Here is a 19,226-nt window from a genome sequence, read left to right as displayed (position 1 = left end):
AAGAGGACGAGGAGCAAAAGCCGTAAAGGACCTTGCAAGTGCTGCCAGCTGCTGGCACAAAGGCCCCTTGGCACATCTCTCTGTGCAGTCTGCACTTCATATCTTCTTCCTATATCCTTTCACCTCCTCGCAGCCTGATCTAGAATACAGCCACATCAAACCAACACTTACTACATTTCATTGCACATTCCCCTATTCCCTTCTTATCTTTTACTGCAGTCCTTTCTTCTCCATGGCCATTGCCCTTCAGTCCTCACTGGAGGAGGCTGCGTCTGGCTGAAATCCCTGCCAGGGGCAGGGACAGGGATGAGCGTGGCCCAGGAGGTGATCCAGGGCTGGGACAGGCACTGTGATATTCTTATCGCCTCCCAGCACCCCATTGCCAGTTGTTACTTTTAAGGGCAGACATTCAATAATGCAAATAAGATGGAATGCTTATGACCATATTTGCATGTTTTAACATGCATTGACTTCGTTTGAATGAAAGTTATAAATGCTTTGACATTGAGCCTGGAAAGGTTGTGGCATGAAACAAGCCGTAGAGGATGCTCTTGGCTGGAGCCAGCATCTCCCTGGGCTGCAGGCCAGCCAGCCTTGGCTGCTCCAGCTTGGTGGCACCCAGAGCTACTCTGGGGCTGAGCTCTCTGCCACGTACCCTTTGCCTACCATTATCTGGGGTTGCTTTGCCTGAGGGTTGGGAAAATAAATAAAAAGAAATAGAAGAGGCCCTACCTGCTGCTTCCGTGGCTCCTGCTTCTGCATTCCTTCCTCCGACTCCTACCTGTAGCTGGCTGTGCCTGTGCAGGGGCAGAGCGCCCCGTCCGAGGGGCTTGGCAGCGTGCTGGCAGTGAATGTCACCCTCTGCTCCTGCTGGGGCTGCCTCTGCTCCTGCTCCAGCCAGCACGGAGCAGCACGCGTGCTGGAGCCCCTCTCATTCTTGTGCAAGCTCGGCATCATGCACTGAGGCTTATTTGTTCCTGTGCATGTGTTGAGGGTTGGATGCAAATGCAAATTGCTGTAGGAAGACCAGGTTTCTCAGGGAGTGCACACAAGTATGAAAACCTATTTGTACAGTGACGTAAGGTTATTGTAAGATTGCCCTAAGAGTCCTTTTGAAATTTTGGGCGTTAATGTGCAAAGTCAGTACAGTGCAAAGTCAGTACAGCACAAAGTGGAGTCATTTATTCACCAGGAAAGGAAAATTCCTTGTAGGGATAAACCCAAATTTGTATCATTAGCGCCTTTTTTTCTATTTTCTTGTGCAACGTGTTACTTTTATTCCTGGGCGGCAGGCTATGCAGGCCGGTTTCTGTTCGTATGGCACAGGACAGCAGAGGGCAGCAGTATCCTACCATCTCCCCGCATTAAATCCGCTCCCAGCCGAGGAGCAGGGCAGGCGGTGTGTGCTGCAGCAGTGCCGGAGAGGTGCCCGTGCAGCGAGGAAAGCCGCGACGGTGCTCGCCTGTTTAACAGACTGAAAAGTCCTTCATTAAGTTTGGACCCCAGGGGTCTGAGGGTGCTTACACTGTGCCTGCAACGAATTGCCAGGGTTTGATAAATAGTGCATTTCCCTTCTGTTAACGCTGAAATCCAGCTTGGAGAAAACGCTGTTTCCAGGCTAAGGCTGACTGCTGGCTCTGCTGTTGTTTCTTGACAGTTATGACAAAGCCACCAGGTGGGGGTAAGATCCCTTTTAGTCCTGTCTTGGATTTTCCTTCCAGGGACTTCTTGGTCTGGGTCGCATCGGTGGCAAGTCCCTGCTAGGCCAGCCAGCAGGCAGAGCTCCGCACGCCGCGGGCCTTAGGTGGCTGCGAGAGGTTGGCCATTTCTGCTGGGCCCCTGCGGACACTGCGACCCCAAGCACATGGCGGTACTGGGCTGTAGGGTGTGGTATTTGCATTGGAATAGCCTGGATTTGGCAGCTTCTAAGGGACGGATTATTTCAGACACTTCTGATAGCATATAATTATTATTTTTTTTCAGATAATATGGAAATTCATGGTTTTAATTTTCCAAAATCTCTATTATCAGCATTACATCTTTCTTAGAGTCTATCACTAAGCTGTGTTTTAACCCAAAGTCCTTCTATATCCCTTTGAATAGAGCTAAATGCCCTAAATTGCACAAGGCTATTGCATCATATTAGGGAAGCATTTCCAGTGCTTTTTGAATTATCTCTAGATATATTTCACTTTTAATATGAGCTGATGCAGATGTCCTTTTCCATAATATTCATAATCAAATGTCCATCTGGTCAAAAGAGTATCGTGTCTCAATAAACATAACCTGCTGTGGTTATTACTCAGTGTTTGTCTAGACAACATTGGCAGAGCCTCCTTGTACCAGGTTCTGTTTAGTGGTGAATGAAGTTAGGTATTTTCCAGTCCATATTATTTATATATACATATATAGTATCTAGATGAAGATTTCAACTCTTATAATGGGAGAAACAATGAGTTATCACCAACTGGAAGTGGAAGGCTTAGCCTGATATTATTCCATCTTATTTTTATTTCTTGAGCCTCTAGCAGAAAGGTATAAAACCATCATTTCCTATTTGCTTCTCCCTGTTTCTCAGAATCCTTCCTACCACAACGTCCTCCTTGAGCTTCTTTTGCTGGAATGATTTGCATATACTTATGCTTTTGCCCCATTCCCCAAGAAATCCTTTACTTCGTGAATTCTTGTGCAGATGTTGCTTTCTGTGTAAATATAAATGGAAATAACAGAAATGTGAATTGTGTGGCAGCTGCCAACCAGAATAGGGCCACACACACAGGCTGTGAAACAGTGGTGAGAAGATGCACAGCAGGAACTTGGGAAGAAACTTGTTGTGCCATTAAATTCTTCTTGAGCTTATAGTGTTTACATTCTCCTTTTCAGAAGATGGCAGATAATACCTACTTTTGATATTAAAAGCAAAATCACCAAATAACCTGTTATTTAGTGTCAGCAGCCAAGTCCATGTATCTTGTCATTCCTGAAGAGTCTAATGAGGGAAAAATATTCTAGAAGTGCACAAAAGAATAATGTGAAACAAAGTGTTTAATGAAGATGGACAAAGTCATGTCAGGTGTTATGAGCTTCTCTTACATTAAGTTGATCTCTTCTCAGTAGAAGAATAGCACGTAGCCAAATATCATCATGGGTCTGATTGGCCCTACTGTTCATAAATTCAGATCAGTGTTGGATTCTTTGCCTTAAAATCTTATATAAGAAATCATTTCACTAGGCACTGTTTTGGGAGGCTCTCTGTGCAAAGTTCATAAAGGAAAAATAGAAAGTAGATTTTTACTGCAGTTGTTTCAGCAGCCCAGGGTTACGCCAAATGAGGAGGTCCCCACGTTTGCACTGTGATTCTAGCATGGAAAGGTAGTAGCTGAGATGCTTCACTTTAGGCCACCAACTTTTGACTTGGCTTTAGACCAACTCTTTTGAAATGCGTTGCTGGCTATAGCACAGCACAGCAATGTCCCTTAACTTTAATATTCCCGGAGTTTGCCTTGCTCCTCCTCTCACAGCTCAGCAGGAGTTTGCTATTTGCAATAAGCTACGCGATGGAGCAGCCCGACATACCCTGTGCAGTGGAGGATGCGCTTCTCTGTCCCTGGGGTTCACTGGGTCTCTTCTCCAGGCTCCTGCAAGCAGTTATCCCAGAAAGCTGTGGTTTTGCTCCTGAGGAAGGCAACTGTAGCTGAGAGATCTTCCTTCTCACCACCTCCCTTATGACAGATGATGGCACATTTTCCACACTCGGCTAAAGCAGTGAAAACAAAAAAGCAGCGAGGAGTGAAAACGTCCTCGGGGCGCACAGCATCACGTGCCTGGCAAGTGGTGTCACTGCTGCTTTCCCACGTACCGAGCACCAGGTGTGTGGGGCCGTAATAAAATCTCAGGGGCAGAGTGCTGAGCCTGAAGACATTTTCTTTCAGGACCTCTATCTGAGTCTGCAGCAGAGGAGCACTCCTCGGACTACCTGTCCCTTCCCGTTTTGGTGACAGGATTGCTGTCCCCTGCGTGGCAGCCCCTGTCACCTTCCCCTGCCCACAGTGGGGCAGCGTCCCTGCTCAGCGTTAATGAATGTGACAGGAGAAAATACTTCCCTCAGGCATTTTCTATCCAAGTCCCCTGTAAAGAAAACTGTCGGGAGACAGATCCACTAGTATTGCTGTAGAAGCTCAGCTGACTCCACTGCATGGTTTGAGGTCCAAACACTTGCTTCCACTGTAGGAACAGAAGTTGGCCATGTGGCTGGGGGCTCATTACCTTTCTTCTATGTAACAGTTTGATTAATAGTGCACAAAAAAAATCTTTCCCAATCTGCTTGTCCCAGTCACGTTGTTTTAAGCAGTGCTGGAGTGCTGTGTTGCATCGTGAAGCAGCAGGGAAGGGAAGCTGAGGAAGGGAGCAAGACTATTAAGAGACAAAACAGTACTCTATAATCAAAAGAAAGTTAACATATTTTATGCTTTGACAGTGCAACTTTTTATAATTAAATTATCAGGATTATCAAGAAATTATCAAGGAAAAGCTATCTTAATGATCTAAAGGCTAGGAAAAAAGTACAGTCAAATAATTCATCATACTGCAAAAAGTTATTTCAACTGTAATGACTGTGACATTTTTCAGGGATCCATTATATATTTTCACTTCTTAGTGACAGATTTTTGCTAAGTTTCAAACTTAAACATTTGTATTCTCTTTTCTTGCAGGTAAGTCTGGACTGGTCTGTTTGAACTGTGCAGTTTGGGAATGTAACTGAACAAAGTAAGCCTTCTTCAAGCTGTCGCAGCCTGTTAACAAGGTCAGAGTGTTGTCTTTATTTCTGAGCTCTAATGCTATAAATGAAAATGAAACTGGAATGGAGAACATAACTGCAGATCCATATAGATATGCAGACACAAAGAGATCTTTCTTATGTCAGATGTGAATGCTGCATAATAAATGCATGTTTGTGAGAATTATGCATGCTGCTGCTTCTCCAGTTCATTCTTAAACCGAGAGTGGGTGGAGATAATATGAAATATTCAAGTTACTGATACCAGAAAGGGTAATATAGCTTTTTATAATATTTTTTTCAGTGATTTCTAATTCAGGCTTCTCTAGTTATGTCAGCTTAGATGGTACAAATTTCGGTCTCCTCTTGAACAGAGCCAAGTTAACAGGTCACGTGCTGAAAAGCTTACTTTGTGGATCGTTCAGAGCTTGTTGTCTTTTATTAATCAACTGGCAATAGGATCTTGCTTTAAGTCAGTAAGATGCAGCTGTTGAACTGGCATGCTTTGCTTCCTACCTAAACCTCGCTCTGTGACAACTCCTGCTAGCAGTAAGAAACCTTGACCTTGCAAGCTTCCTTGCATCGGAATGAGCGGACTTTGTTGAGATGTTGTTATGTTTATTGTGTCAGAGTTGAAAATGATTTTCTTTGAATTTTTCTTCCTTTCTTTTCTTCTCCCATTATCTCCAGGAATAGTTAAATTCATCTCTCATCAAATTCAGGTGTTGGCTTTCTTTTGAAGTGTTGTCTGGGTAAATCAAACTATGGCTTCTTTAGATGCTCAAACAATGTTGTCCTAATCTTTGATTCCTGTTTTGTATTCCAGCAACAAAAACCTTTTTGCAGCATTTAGGCACACTCATGCTGTAGTATCTGTTCATATCAGTGTCATCGCAATGCTAGTTAGCAGGGCAGTTCCTGATGGTCAATATATAGAAAACGGTACACAATGCAAGTTCTCTTGCAGTCATTTTTGAATCTTAAATGTGTTCACTTTCCAAATACAGATTTTTTAATATTTCAGCTGGGCGCTTGTAAAATCTTCGCACTGTCCTCAAGTTCATTGATTAGTTCTGCACCACTCTGGATTTTATGCGTTTGGTTATCTCATCTCAATTGCTGCTCAGATCAAACGAAAATATTCTATATGAACTTTTTTATGCTGGTCTTTTTTCCTTTCCTTTCCACTTCTGCTGACTGATGTTAAGATTTTTTAATATTTTTTTTTTATCAACTGATAAAAGGGGCCATATGTCCTTCTCAGATATATCACCACTACCATTTTAAGGATGAGATAACAAGGGAATATTTTCCCCTGCTAGTGAATGCCTCACTCCTGGAGTGAAGCCGAGATTTTATGTGGTGACAAAATGTGTCACTAGATTCGCATATGCTATATTTCTGTCTCTGAATGACCCATAGTTTTGTAGCAGCTACTGTATTTGTAATTTTTTCTTCTAAAAGATTAGCATGGCTTTGGTTGTGCTCACCTGTCGCTTTAGACGTATTAGATGTAACTTCCTCAATATGCAATCACATCCAGTTTTGAACACCTTCTGGCTACCAGTGTCACACCTTAGCTTACTCTCTGCCCTTGGTATAGAATAAACGATTCACCAAAGAAAGGTTTCACTTTGAGTTCAACTCTTTCCAAGCCTTTTGATTCCAACTCTCCATTTTTGGTTTAAGAAAAGGTTTCCAAAACCTGGGTTAGCAGATTCTTTTCCTCCGCAGCAGTTGATCAGCCTGTAAAGCACATATGTACCACTGGTTCTGTCATTACAGGCAGAACCTTTCTGTGCCTTTTCTTACACAACATACCGAACCCTACCTTTGGTACCCAACTGTACTCCCCCTCGGCACTCCTTAGATGCCCTTATCACTCTGCCTGGGGAGTTGTGCACAAGGAGCAGTCCCCACATACTTTAACCAATTTATTCATTGCCTCCAAGAGTGATAAGGATCACTATGAATCAGGCACATTGCACATTATCAATGGGAAAAAATATGCTGTAGTGTAACAAGGCCATGTAGTATTTCCTCATATTTTAAGGCGCTCTGGAACTATTAATGGGAGAGGGGTTAGATGTGAAAGAGCCATCCATCACGTCTCATTGCAATAAAAGGCAGGCTTGTATTTCAGCATTTCTGTTTGAAATGTATAAATGCCTCTTCCAAGGCTTTTTAGATGTAAGCATGTCAGAAGTTAATAGATGTGACTATGAATACTGATAAATCAAAAATAATGCCTTAAAAATAAACCTCTGATGTAATCTAAGTTATAAGTGGCATTTTGGAAAGAAGCTCAGATTTAAAGAAATGCACAAAAAAAAATAACCTTCTGTAGAGCCACTGGAGTCAAAATTAATATTCAGGTCACAGCATGCAATATGGTCCTTACATTGACTGCCAAAATGATGCTGAGGGGTTTAGGAGTTAAGGTAAAAATGACTGCTTTTGAAAATGCTGTCCAAATGTAGCTATTGTTTACCCCCGTATATCTCAGAAATCAGCACCATGGTAGAATTTAATAGGGTTTAGAATTTCATTTTAAAAAACATACCTCTTCTGTAAACCTCTCAAGAAGAGCTGTATTCCTTTGCTGCCCTCGGGCTAACCTTTAGCATACAAAGAAAAATATTCTGCCTTAAGCAAACTGAATCCTGAAAAACAGAAGACTGGGGTTGGCAGCCATCTTCAGCAGTAACTCCTTTGTGTGGTGTCAGTAGAAAGCTGTGCTGTAGGTTTAGACCTTGACAGGCCTTGCAACAAGGAGCATTGGGAGTATGTGTACGTGGGATTCCTTTGTGGGAAGGCAAATTGTTATGGGAAGCATTACCCCAGTTCAGCTGGTGGGCTGTGCTCTGAGGATCGATTGCAGTATTGCACTCTGAGATCTGCAGTGACAGTCTTTAGTTTGTCCTTTACACCTTTATGTTGATGGCAAAATCGTCATTGTCATTGTTTCAGTAAGAAGGGGAACAAGTCGGAACCTATTGTTCCTGGATAAGTGTAGGCAGGAGTGGCTTGAGATGAGACTTGATCCAGCAGGTTATTGGGATATCAGCAGTGGGAAAGCAACAAGGCTGAATTTAGCGGAGAGAAGAGGTGAGGTGGATTCCTACTTTTAAGATAGTTGTAATTTTTGTATGAAATATTAGTAAGTTTATTTCTTCTGTTTAATATCAAAACAGTATTTATAAAGGCTATATTTATTCATAAAGAGAATTTTGCTGCTCAGTGGTGGTTTAACCGTAGTCCTGTGTACTGCAAGTGTTGAGCGCTTTTCCTTTTACTACAGGTCTTCAGGTACCCACAGATTTGGAGACCGTGCTTGCGTTCATGCCTATAGACTTCTCTGATTTTGAATCAAAGGAAGTATGAGATAGAATTGTTCGCTCAGCTTTAGCCACAGAGTCAGGATTTCATGCTTTTCCTACTGTAGATTTTTGTATTTGGTAGGCTTGGTCTTGAAAGCACCGGTATGATGCAAGACGCTGAAGAACAGAGTACTTTAAATCTCTGAGCAGGCTCAGCCATTCTGGCCCTTGAAATGCCAGTCAACTCCCCGGGGACTTTCTAGGTGGAAAACCGCACTGATACCCACTGAGGCAGTGCCTCAGCAGTAATGCGGCAGTGGAAATGCTTTGCCCTTTAACCTTCAGCTGAAATATAAAGTAACCAACTTTAGCTGGTTGAAGAAAAAGAAAAAAAGAAAAAGAGAGGAAACCTCAGGCTACTTTTGGTTTTCAGATGCACTTCAGTAGCTGCTAAAGAAGCTTATCTCGCATGCAGCAAAACTCCTATCTGGAACCAAATGCCTTTCCACACAAAGTAGAGATGCTTAGTGCTTCAGAGTTAAATGGCTTAAGTTTGGTGTGAAATAGACGGTGTAGGAGAAAAACAGGGCACTTTTTTGGTGGTGATGTTTTGTTTGGTTTTGTTTTCTGGAGATTTGTTCCTGTCTTGCATTGCTTTGCACTATTTCTCAATGTTCCTTTTCCTGGGAGACCATACAGTGGCCTTCCAGTACCCCCAGGGGCCTACAGGAGAGCTGGGGAGAGACTCTTTGTCAGGGGGGTGTAGAGATAGAACAAATGGGAATGGCTTTAAACTGGAAGAGGGTAGGTTTAGATTAGATACAAGAAAGAAATTCTTTACTCTGCGGGCGGTGAGGCCCTGGCCCAGGGAGCTGGGGGTGCCCCATCCGTGGCAGTGTCCAAGGCCAGGCTGGATGGGGCTGGGGGCAGCCTGGGCTGGGGGAGGTGTCCCTGCCATGGCAGAGAGATGGAATTAGATGGGCTTTAAGGTCCCCTCCAACCCAAACCATTCTGTGATTCTATGATAACAATGTGTTCCTTGTGTCACAAATAAAAAAAAATAAATAGAAGCATCCTGACAAAAGAATTCTCCCTGAAATCATTTTTCTCTTTCTCTCTGTATGTTTCTACCGATGACGGACAGAGGTACGTACGTCAGGGTTCCCAGATAGCCACTGATTTATGAAGCCCACAACATGGTTCTGGCAATAACAAGTGTCTGAAAGACAAAGCAAGTTATTCTTAAGATTTCTGTTAAGTAATTTATGTAAAAATTGGAACTTTCTGTTGGAACCCCATTTTACCATCTGTTCTTCAAACATTTTCTTCCCTGAGGTGTAAGCTGAACGCTCAGCAGTCATTTCTGTATTGGGGAATACACAGGCTTTTAAAATAACTTCTTTCTCAGTGCACACGTGTATTAAATGCCACGTCATGAAGACAGACACAGCTCAGTTCTTGCCAAACTCAGAAACAAATCTGGTTTGTTCTGATGTTTGTCGTGAAGTACAGTTGTAAATATCTGTGTCCTTCTCAAGCACTGGCCAGGTTTTACAGAACTTCAGTCCCATTCACAAGGGGACTAACATTACACCAGAGTTTGTGAGGGAAAAAAAGACTTCCTATACTGGGATGACATTTATTTAGTTCACAGCACCATTGCTAGTCTTCTGAGGAGAATGGATGGCACCTCATGGCCCTGGTACAACACTATTCCCTGAAGTTAAGCCATAATAGGAATGCAAACCCTGCCAGCTAATTGTGACAGTGCCTTCCTTCCTGACAGCAAGTTTAGATTCCCTCCAGAAATACTAACTCAGGTAGTCTCTGGTTTGTTAGACCTCCTCATCCTGCTAGCTCAACTTTGCTTTGGGTAGGTTCCTGTATTTCAGATCTCTGTCAGCATCTCTAAGTCTGAAATTATCCCTCTCTAAAAAGGTGGAAAATAGAGTATGTAAGACAAAAGATTTTGGTGCCACTGTCTCCTGCGTGGCAACATCTTTACAACCAATGGATATCGGCGATGTTTGGAAACGATCCCATTACTGCCCATCTGCTTTCTGGTTCGGTCACGGTGTCACTTCCAGTAAAAATGGAAAACACTGAGGCACAGCTGCACGTGTGCTCATGCCGCTCAAGCTGTTATCAGTGTCTGGATCACCACTGGTGTGCTCGCAATAAATGCAATATTTTGCCATGGGGAAAATGTGTAGCAGTGAACAGACAAATGCTGCACACCAAGAAAAGTGTTGTGCCTTGCACCTGGAAAGCGTGGCCATAAGGCAGCCTGTCTGTGAAGCCTCGGGCAGCAGGTAGGTTGGCCACTTACTGACAGTCTCATACATGCAAAACATCAGCTTCAATCTCTTTAAAATTTGTCTTTTCTTGTGCAGAGGGGCCCTAAAAGACAATGCATCTGTTCTTTTCCATGGTGCAGCATATTGTCTTCTGTGAGTTCAAGTACCCCATCAGTAACTTGTTTCTTCTGTAAGCGTCTCCCTCTGGTACTGCAGTGTGCAGCTCTGCCTATAGCCCTGTGATGTTTGTCTCTCCTCCTTCGTTAGAGTCATTAACAGGTGAATAAATTGCCACTGTGATCCAACATTGTGACAAAACATGATTTCCTTGTTCTTTACAGTTTTTCTAGATCCTCTGGATGCCTGTATGTATCTGTTGGAGATCACTAGAAGTGATCTTCTATTGTTGGATTTGGTCTGAGATGAGGAGTGTCAACAAGCCTTGCACATTGACATACTTCAGTGCTTCAGAAAAGCTTGGTTGTTGATAAGTGTCTTAACTATAAGCACCGTGTATGGAAGCACTAAACTTTGCCTCACCAAATGCAAAAGATTTTCGCTCTGAGTTAACAGTTTGTCTGTAATTTAGCCAAGGCTAGGAAATGGCACTTGGCCTACCAGACAGGTATTAGTGCCGCTAGAGAGGTGAGGACAACCACTGCTTTGGGAGGAGAAGGTGGGGTTTGTGTTAGAATTCAAGTTAATCAGTCCATGACAAAGCAGGGGAGCTTGAAGGTAAATGTGTCACCCACTGTGTGGCATAAAAGCAAGGCTGGAGAGTCCCTGCAGTTCCCTGTCCTGCGTCTAGCCCAGTGCTGTTAGGTTACATGAGGGTTGCGAGTCCATCGGCTCTCTGAAGCCTGTTGAGTTTGGTTTTAGAAATGAGAAAATCAGATTTAGTTCTCTTTCCTTTCCTGTCACCTTCATCCTGTCTGATTCTGGTGTCTGTTTTGAATTAAATAAATACTGTGTGTTTTTTCAGTGACAATTGCTGTGCTAAGGACGACTTTAGGAAAACGGGTGGTGTTACATGGTTCCCCCGTGGGATGTGGGAAACCTGAAGCTGGGGCACCTTGGAGGTGCTGGGACACCTTGGAGGTGCTGGGACACCTCGGTGGAGCTGGGGCCTGGCCCAGCAGCAGGCAGCAGCGTGTGCATCCCGAGCAGCGCCGGGTGGCCGAGGCAGCAGCACAGGGGCTGTGAGGAAGAAGAAATCTCCTTTGCTTGTGAACGGGTGTAGCAAAGAGATCCCAGCCTGCAGTGGTGTGACGGGGAAGGTTTGTCTAAGACCTCAGGTGCTTGTGTTTGTGACAGGAGTTTGTGGCAATAGTGAGGGTTTCAGTGCTTCCTCACATCTCCTTGTTCACTCCTGAGAGCTGCCTCCAAGCAGCAAATGTGGCTGCTCAGAGTAACCCCCAGGGAGAGCGTGAGAGTGAGGAAACCCTGAATGATTTGCCTCTCTTGTGCCTTTAACTTAGAAGTTAATTCCTTGTCAACTTCTGAACTCTGAAGACATGATTTGCCTTCCGTGTGTTAAGAAATTGGACAGCTGTCATTAGAAAAAACAGAAACATTGTCTTCATAAGGAATTATTATTCAGTACAGAATATCTTAGTTATTTGCAGTCCCTTAGGACCTAAAAATAAGCTACCCTAGTTAGTGCATTCTTTCTGGGAGACTGATAGCCTCTTTTTCCCTGCAGCCCCGTACCAGCAGTTGGCACAGCAAACTATAGCCCAGTTCCTCTGTAAGATATGTGTAAAGTAGGGTTGCTGACAGTGTTTGCACACTTTTCATCTGATGTTCATAGAGAATGTTCTAGGGGCCCTGTGTCATTCACTGCTCTGTACCAAAAAAGATCAAACACTGCATTCAGGTTTCCCCCACACTGGAGGGACGTGTGTTGAGCCTCGCTGCACGGAATTAGGTCTTTCGTTTCCCTGGGATTTTGTTCAGGCATCTGCAGCAGAGAGCCTCCATCGCACGCTCCCACATTTCAAAGTATGCCTCACGCAGAGTGGCACAAGACAAGGAGAGGTGAGTCAGCCTTTCGAAAGCGCTCTCAGACAGTAAATGATCTCAATGAAGTGCATTTTTATGTCCCTCATCAGTGGGTGCAGACTTCATTGAATATTTCAGGGAATCTTCATTAGCTCAAATACAGAGTACTCCGGCAGTGTAATTCTGTGGGTCTAAGTTGGAGCCCTGCCTGTGTATGAAAACCAGGATCAGACCCCTGCTTTCCTTCGGCACTGCTTCACTGCATTTTTAGTTATGCACCATAAACCCTTACAGCACTTTCTCTGCCTCCTTGCTATTTATGCCCTTTAAATATAAATGGGCAGTTAACACCTTTTCCTGAGTCAAGTTATAAATATTTATTTTTTTAATCTATCTCCATAAGTCATCTCTAGCAGCCTGGTGGGTGCAGCCTTGTCATTCCTGCAGAGGTACAGGACCAGGCGCTCTGCTTGAGCCTTGCTTTGAGCAGTTGGAAAATGCCCGGGGCTGTGGCGGTGCAATTACTGTGTGGTGTGCGAGCCTGGGATGTGAATTCCTGTGACCTGCTAAGCTGCAGAGGGCATACTTTAATATCTCCTGCACAGCTCAATTTACAGCTCTAATTTCTGCAAAGAGAATGGAGAAAGCTGAAATGCACCACTGAGTCACTTTGAAAAGGTCTTCTTGCTAAGCAAGCCTAATGGAAAATGCTGTAGAGAACTGAGTGCTTCCAACACTTAGGACAAGCTAGGAAGCTTTCTGCTAAGCCTGCTTGTCAAGCAGCAGGTTGCATCTTCGTTTCTTAAATGTTCTGTTCAGGGCTACAATAAAAGGGAAATGCTGCAAATATAACAGGCTGCCTTCAAATGTGAGACGTCTTTCAGAACAGTGGCTCTAAACAAATCTGTTGTTTTCCTCCAGTAATGGATAACCTTTCTTGAGGTCTTAATGAGCGTGGTCTGACATGGCATCAGCTGAAGTTACTGTTTGAGTGAGCAGGGATCGAGTATAAGGTTTGATTCCCTCAGAAAGGAAGCAGTATTTTGGATTTGCTGGTAAAATTGAATCACCAGGAACTTGTAGCAGATCTGGAAGCAACACAAAGGCGGTGGTGCCCAGGATATTTCTGTGGCCCTGGTTTTGGTACCAGTTTAAAAGTACACCAAGACTGATATATTTGATGAGACTTCCCAAACCAGAGGTTTCTCAGCTCCTCGGTGGTTTATCCCCAGCACCAGCACGCCCCGAGTTCCCATCTCACGGGACAGACTCAGTTTCCCAGATTCTCTGGGCCAGGGCAGGGCCTCCCCTGTAAACAGTCCTACAGCTTCCAGCAGTCTTTGGACTTCTGCCATAAACTGGACAAACCTAAATCAAACGCCGAGTGCTTTGAACAACTAATTATCAGTTCTGGGGGAGCCAACATACTTGTAGGCAATATTGGATGCTTTATGTTGTTTCTTTTGCATTAAGATTCCCTCTAGGTGTTTGAAGCGTGAACTTCCACAATTTAAATAACAATATCTACCAGTCATACGTAAAGAACTATTTCCACCCTTAAACCTGTTTGCCTTTGTCCTTTGGAAGGAAAGTGCAATTGCTTCATTCATTGTTGTGAAATGCTTTATTTCTTGCAGTTTCTTGCAGTGTTTTCTCTAATCAAAAAGCTGAAGTTGCATCTGTCTTCAAGCTATCGATCGACTATTAGGGTTGAATATATATTTTGAATATGCAGGTTAAATATTAAATTAACTAGCTGTCTGGGTGATAGCAGAGTGCTATCAGCAGCTCATCAGTAACGTTGGTGGGTAACTTAATTCTATGTCTGACACCAGCAGCTATAGATACTAAATGGGTCAATAAAATATGTGCAGAAGAGGCTTTTCAGTGGGTTTCTCAAGTTGCAAAGCTTTCTGAATGATGTAAAGAGAGCTAGATATGAAATTGTTATAGTTAGAAAGTGAAGGCAATTGATGTACGAACGCTACCAGGCAGCTTTATAAATTAATGGCAGTAACCCCAGGTTCGGCATTGTGGCCCCGCTGCACCCAGTCCTTGGGATGGGAGCATGGCACCGTGCCTGGCTGCCGGCAGGGCCCTGCTGCCATCCAGGCACGGGATTTAGCCACTGCGACGTTGGTTTGCTGAAATAAAAGCAGGTAGGTGAGCGCTTCACATTACTTTAAGTTAAAGATTAAAAACAGATCCTGTTTGGTTTTTTTTTTGACAATCTGTATGTTGTTGTGTGCTAAGATAGGGCTTTTTTGTTCAAAAAGGCGGTCGCGGTGTTTGCTGGTTTGGCTCTGGCCCAGCTCTTCTTGTCCTTAAGCTGAGGGAGCTGAGGCCCTTCGGAAGCCCTAGCAGGGTGCTGTACCCAGTTGGACTAAAGCTTCAGGAAGGAAGGGAGAACCCGTGAGCACTTCTGCAACCAGCATGTACCAGCCTGTGGCAGCTGTCCGTCTGCACCTCGATTTCATGCTTCCTCTGGAACAGTGACAGGTTTTTACGCAAGGAGGCTTCAAGGTCACCTTCACACATTAATTCATTTTAATGGGAGAGGTCGGGCTGCGTGCTGTGCCCGCTGTTATCTGCCCTCCGTGCCAGATGCATGAGAGCAGAAAGGCTTCGGGTGGGTGGGAGGCTGAGGAACGTCGCTGTGTGCTGCCAGCACAGCCTCAGGGACCTGAGCCAGGTCTCTCCATCGCACCGGGCAGCCCATTCCCTGCCTGCAGCCTGGGTGCAGGACACAGCAGTGCCCTCGGAAATGCTTGGTTGGGTGCCGGGTGCTGGGTGCTGCTGCCTCCCAGCGGCTGCAGCCCTTCTGCGCTACTGCTTTTGCACCCTCCTGCCATGGGTACACTCACCCAAAGTCATGGGATTTCACTTCTGAGGCAGGTTTAAACAGCATCTGTAGAAAATGCACCTTGCTGTAACCAGAAGTTCAGTGCTGATGTTAATTAACCGTTGCTCTGAAAGTAAATGTGGGTCTTGTAATCACTTCGGAGACCACTGGTATCATTGAACCCTAATCAAAGCATAATTTTTAAGTGACTTGAGCTGAAATTTCTCCTCGGAGTTCACCTGAATATTAAATCTCTACCCGAGATGTCCTAATTTAATATTTTATCATTTATTTAAACTGAGAAACCCACAGAGCTGCTGAGATCAGAACTGTAAAAATAAAGAATAAATGTGTGAGCTGCTAGCAGACCCTGGGGGTGGTAAAACTTTACAACACTTTGCAAGTGTTTTGCACTGCCTCTTATGGGATGGAGTACAACCGGAAGAGTGGCACTTGCTTGTATTAAAGGTGTAATTCAGCTTTCATACTGCTGGTTGGTCCTGGATTAAAGCACTGAGCAGTGCTAATAATGTTTGTATTAAGGACATGGTTAGTTCTCTGAGAAAAAAAAATGTGTGTGGCCAAGTGTACTGGCGAAACACTGAAAGGTGAAAATACTGCCCTGAAAACCTAACCAGTGCTCCCACGCTGTTTCTTACGTAGCAAATAAAGTAGGAAAATAACAACAGTCATTTTTTCAAAGACTTAATTCCCATCTGCATTAAATTCTCACTGCATCTTTTTGTATGACTCCATTATAAAAGAAATGGATGTGGATTTTATTCACTGAATAAATTGGCCTGGAATTTAACATTATTAGCATTTGAGAAAATACTGAAAGCATTAAAGGAAATATTGAAAGAGCTGGAGCTGACACATTTGCCATAAGTTTTAACAGAGCTGTATTTAAAGATGTGCATGCAAAGATACCGAGGCATAATGAAGCCTCCTACACACCACGGAATGAAATATTTATACCGTAATCATGCTATTAATAAAATGATGGATCAGCAGGAGTCTGCTGCAGCAGGACTACTGTCTAGAGAACTGGTTACTGTCTAGAGAAGCTACGGCAGACCCGAGGAGCAGAAGCCCAGGGATTGGTTTGGGAATCCCTGCCCCGAGCCAGCCGTGTGGCTGTGTAGTGCACTGGCTTTGCAAAAGGCTGCAGAATGTGCAGTGCTCTGCTCTGCTGGCAGGTGTTGGCAGATGTAATTCTGTCGGTTCCTACCCTGGCCAGAGTGCTGCTGTGCTGCTGAGCAGGTCTTCTCCTCCTCTTTGGACTTGGCCAAGTTTCCAAGGTTTAATAAATAAATAAAGGTTTGTGTAGGGGAGGAACACAGATGGAAACGGGAGGAACAGGGTATCTGGACTGCAAACCCGGACAGTGGGGTCAAACCTTAGACTTGTCCTTGAGGTTAGCTGCCCAGGAATATTTAACTAACGGATTAACTGACTGTCTTGGTGCTCTCCTGATAGATTTCCCATTCCCTGCTGTCCGAGGCGTGTGAGAGTTAGCTTGGAGATCTGTTGGTGTTTATTGGGGCACAAGCGGGCAGCACCATGAGCCGTCCGTCCGTGCTGCCAGCCTTGCACCTCGCACACCGCATGCCAGCCCCCCTGGATGCCCGGTTCTGCACCGCTTCAAGCTTATCCAACATCAGAGCAGGGTGTGGGAGCATCTCCCAGGGAGCCCAGACGGAGAAATGCTGTCAGTAGTTTGAAATGCTGAAGCTCAAACAAGAGTGATTGAGAATTATATTGAGAGTTTGTTACAGATGCGATATATTGCTGGGAGGAGGTAGCTAGCATGAAGCACACAGCCTGCAGCTTTGCTCTGTTGGCACGTCCAAGCTAAATCAGTTTTGATTGGAGTATATTTGAGTGGGCTCCTCTTCCCTTGGCCCCCAAAGGCACTTACTGGTGGCTCGGGCTGGCCAGACAACAGCAGGGAAGCACTCCGAGGTTTAAAAATTGCTGTGCATGAAAAAAGAGGAAACCTTTCAAAGAGCTTCTGAGCAGTGGGGTGCAGAGACACCAATAATTCGATAAGGAAAGCTTCCCGAAAGGAAGGGAGAGCCTGTGGAAGTCCCTTCTCTGTGTTTTGGGGTGCAAGAGCTCCCTGCCAGAGCTCCTGCCCTGCCCGGGCTGATGTGGGGCTCGGGCTTTGCCCCCCAGCCCAGGCAGGGAGGGTGGCTGTGCCACCACACCAGGAGGCTGGGCAGCTCTGGAAGCACAGCCAAAGTCAAAAAAATCCGTTTCTGAGGAGCATTTTATTTTCTACAAAGTAGGTTTTTTGACAAGAAATATAAATTCCTAGTTGGTAATCAGTTACATTGGGAGCTCAGCTAACAGCAGCAGCAAACAGAACAGTACAAGCTCACTAGACTGTGAGATATCCCCTAGAACCAAAATTAATTTTGAATTCTTATTGGCATCACGTCCCCCAGTTCATCTCACTCTTACTTAGGAGCAGAGGTTTTAAACTTGGCCAAAATTAGGCTTAAGTCATTTCCTTCTTTTTCCCCTCCATCCCAGTCCGTTTCCATCAGGTGGTGTCTCCTTCTTTTCCCTTCTGCACTAAAACATTGTTTGTTGTTGTGCGTTATCATACCTTCCGTCTGGGCTGTCCCAGAGCTGGTTTCATTTCCGTGGTAATTGGATTTGATACCTCAGTAACTTCTGAACCTCCCCTGCGGGGTGTTCAGGCTCAATGAGAAATTGGGGAGGGAACTGCGAGGTCCTCAGATGAAGTTTGATGGAGAAGAGAAAAACGCAAGGTTTGTTTTTGCATGGGATACTGACGAAAGCTGTAGATGCTGAGGATGTTAATTGCATTAATAATAAAGGAGTACATCTGAAATATTAATACATTGGAATAATCACACGGGTAACAGAGCTTCATTCGGGCCTTTAGCAAGACACCACAACACAGCAAAGTACTGCTGAAGGGAACAAGAAACCATGTAGGGCTTTCAGAAGGGTCTGTGGGCCTGGTTCTGCTGCACACAGCAGCACGGAGTCCATCTGGCAGTGCCGGCAGGGTGAGCCAGCACGCGTACAGATGGCCCCGGTGCGCAGCTCCCCGTAGCGATTTTAAACCCTAAACACAACTTGACGGGGGCATCCCGGCAGTGGTAACGAGAACATCACTTGAAGATGGAGGCGTACAAATGGTTAAAGCTGCCTGGCGGAGAAGGACCTGGGAGTACTGGTTGATAGTCGGCTGAATATGAGCCAGCAGTGTGCTCAGGTGGCCAAGAAGGCCAACAGCATCCTGGCTTGTATAAGAAGCAGCGTGGCCAGCAGGTCTAGGGAAGTGATTGTCCCCCTGTACTCGGCTCTGGTGAGGCCGCACCTCGAGTACTGTGTTCAGTTTTGGGCCCCTCACTACAAGAAGGACATGGAGGTGCTCGAGCGAGTCCAGAGAAGGGCAACGAAGCTGGTGAGGGGTCTGGAGAACAAGTCTTAGGAGGAGCGGCTGAGGGAGCTGGGGTTGTTCAGTCTGGAGAAGAGGCGGCTCAGGGGAGACCTCATCGCTCTCTATAGGTACCTTAAAGGAGGCTGTAGCGAGGTGGGGGTTGGTCTATTCTCCCACGTGCCTGGTGACAGGACGAGGGGGAATGGGCTAAAGCTGCACCAGGGGAGGTTTAGGTTGGATATTAGGAAGAACTTCTTTACCGAAAGGGTTGTTAGGCATTGGAATGGGCTGCCCAGGGAGGTGGTTGAGTCGCCATCCCTGGAGGTCTTTAAAAGACGTTTAGATGTAGAGCTTAGTGATGTGGTTTAGTGGAGGACTTGTTAGTGTTAGGGCAGAGGTTGGACTAGGTGATCTTGGAGGTCTCTTCCAACCTAGACGATTCTGTGATTCTGTGATTCTGTAAAAAGCAGTAGCTGAAAGCAGCCCGTCAGAGTTCAGGCTCCCGGGTGAGTCCAGCAGTACGGTGACCTCAGCCTGCTTCCAAAGCCAGGTGACCCCGGCGCGAGCT

The 19,226-nt window shown here is 45.0% G+C and overlaps 1 protein-coding gene across 7 annotated transcripts in view; it reads left to right on the top strand.

Annotated features, from left to right (window-relative positions):
* KCNIP1 (potassium voltage-gated channel interacting protein 1) overlaps window positions 1-19,226 on the top strand; it is a 376,078-nt gene that overhangs the window by 243,211 nt on the left and 113,641 nt on the right. The window lies entirely within an intron of this gene.

The sequence above is a fragment of the Cygnus olor genome, chromosome 14, assembly GCF_009769625.2.
Source record: "Cygnus olor isolate bCygOlo1 chromosome 14, bCygOlo1.pri.v2, whole genome shotgun sequence".
Classification (NCBI taxonomy): Eukaryota; Metazoa; Chordata; class Aves; order Anseriformes; family Anatidae; genus Cygnus; species Cygnus olor.
This window is presented reverse-complemented; position numbering and strand designations above follow the sequence as displayed.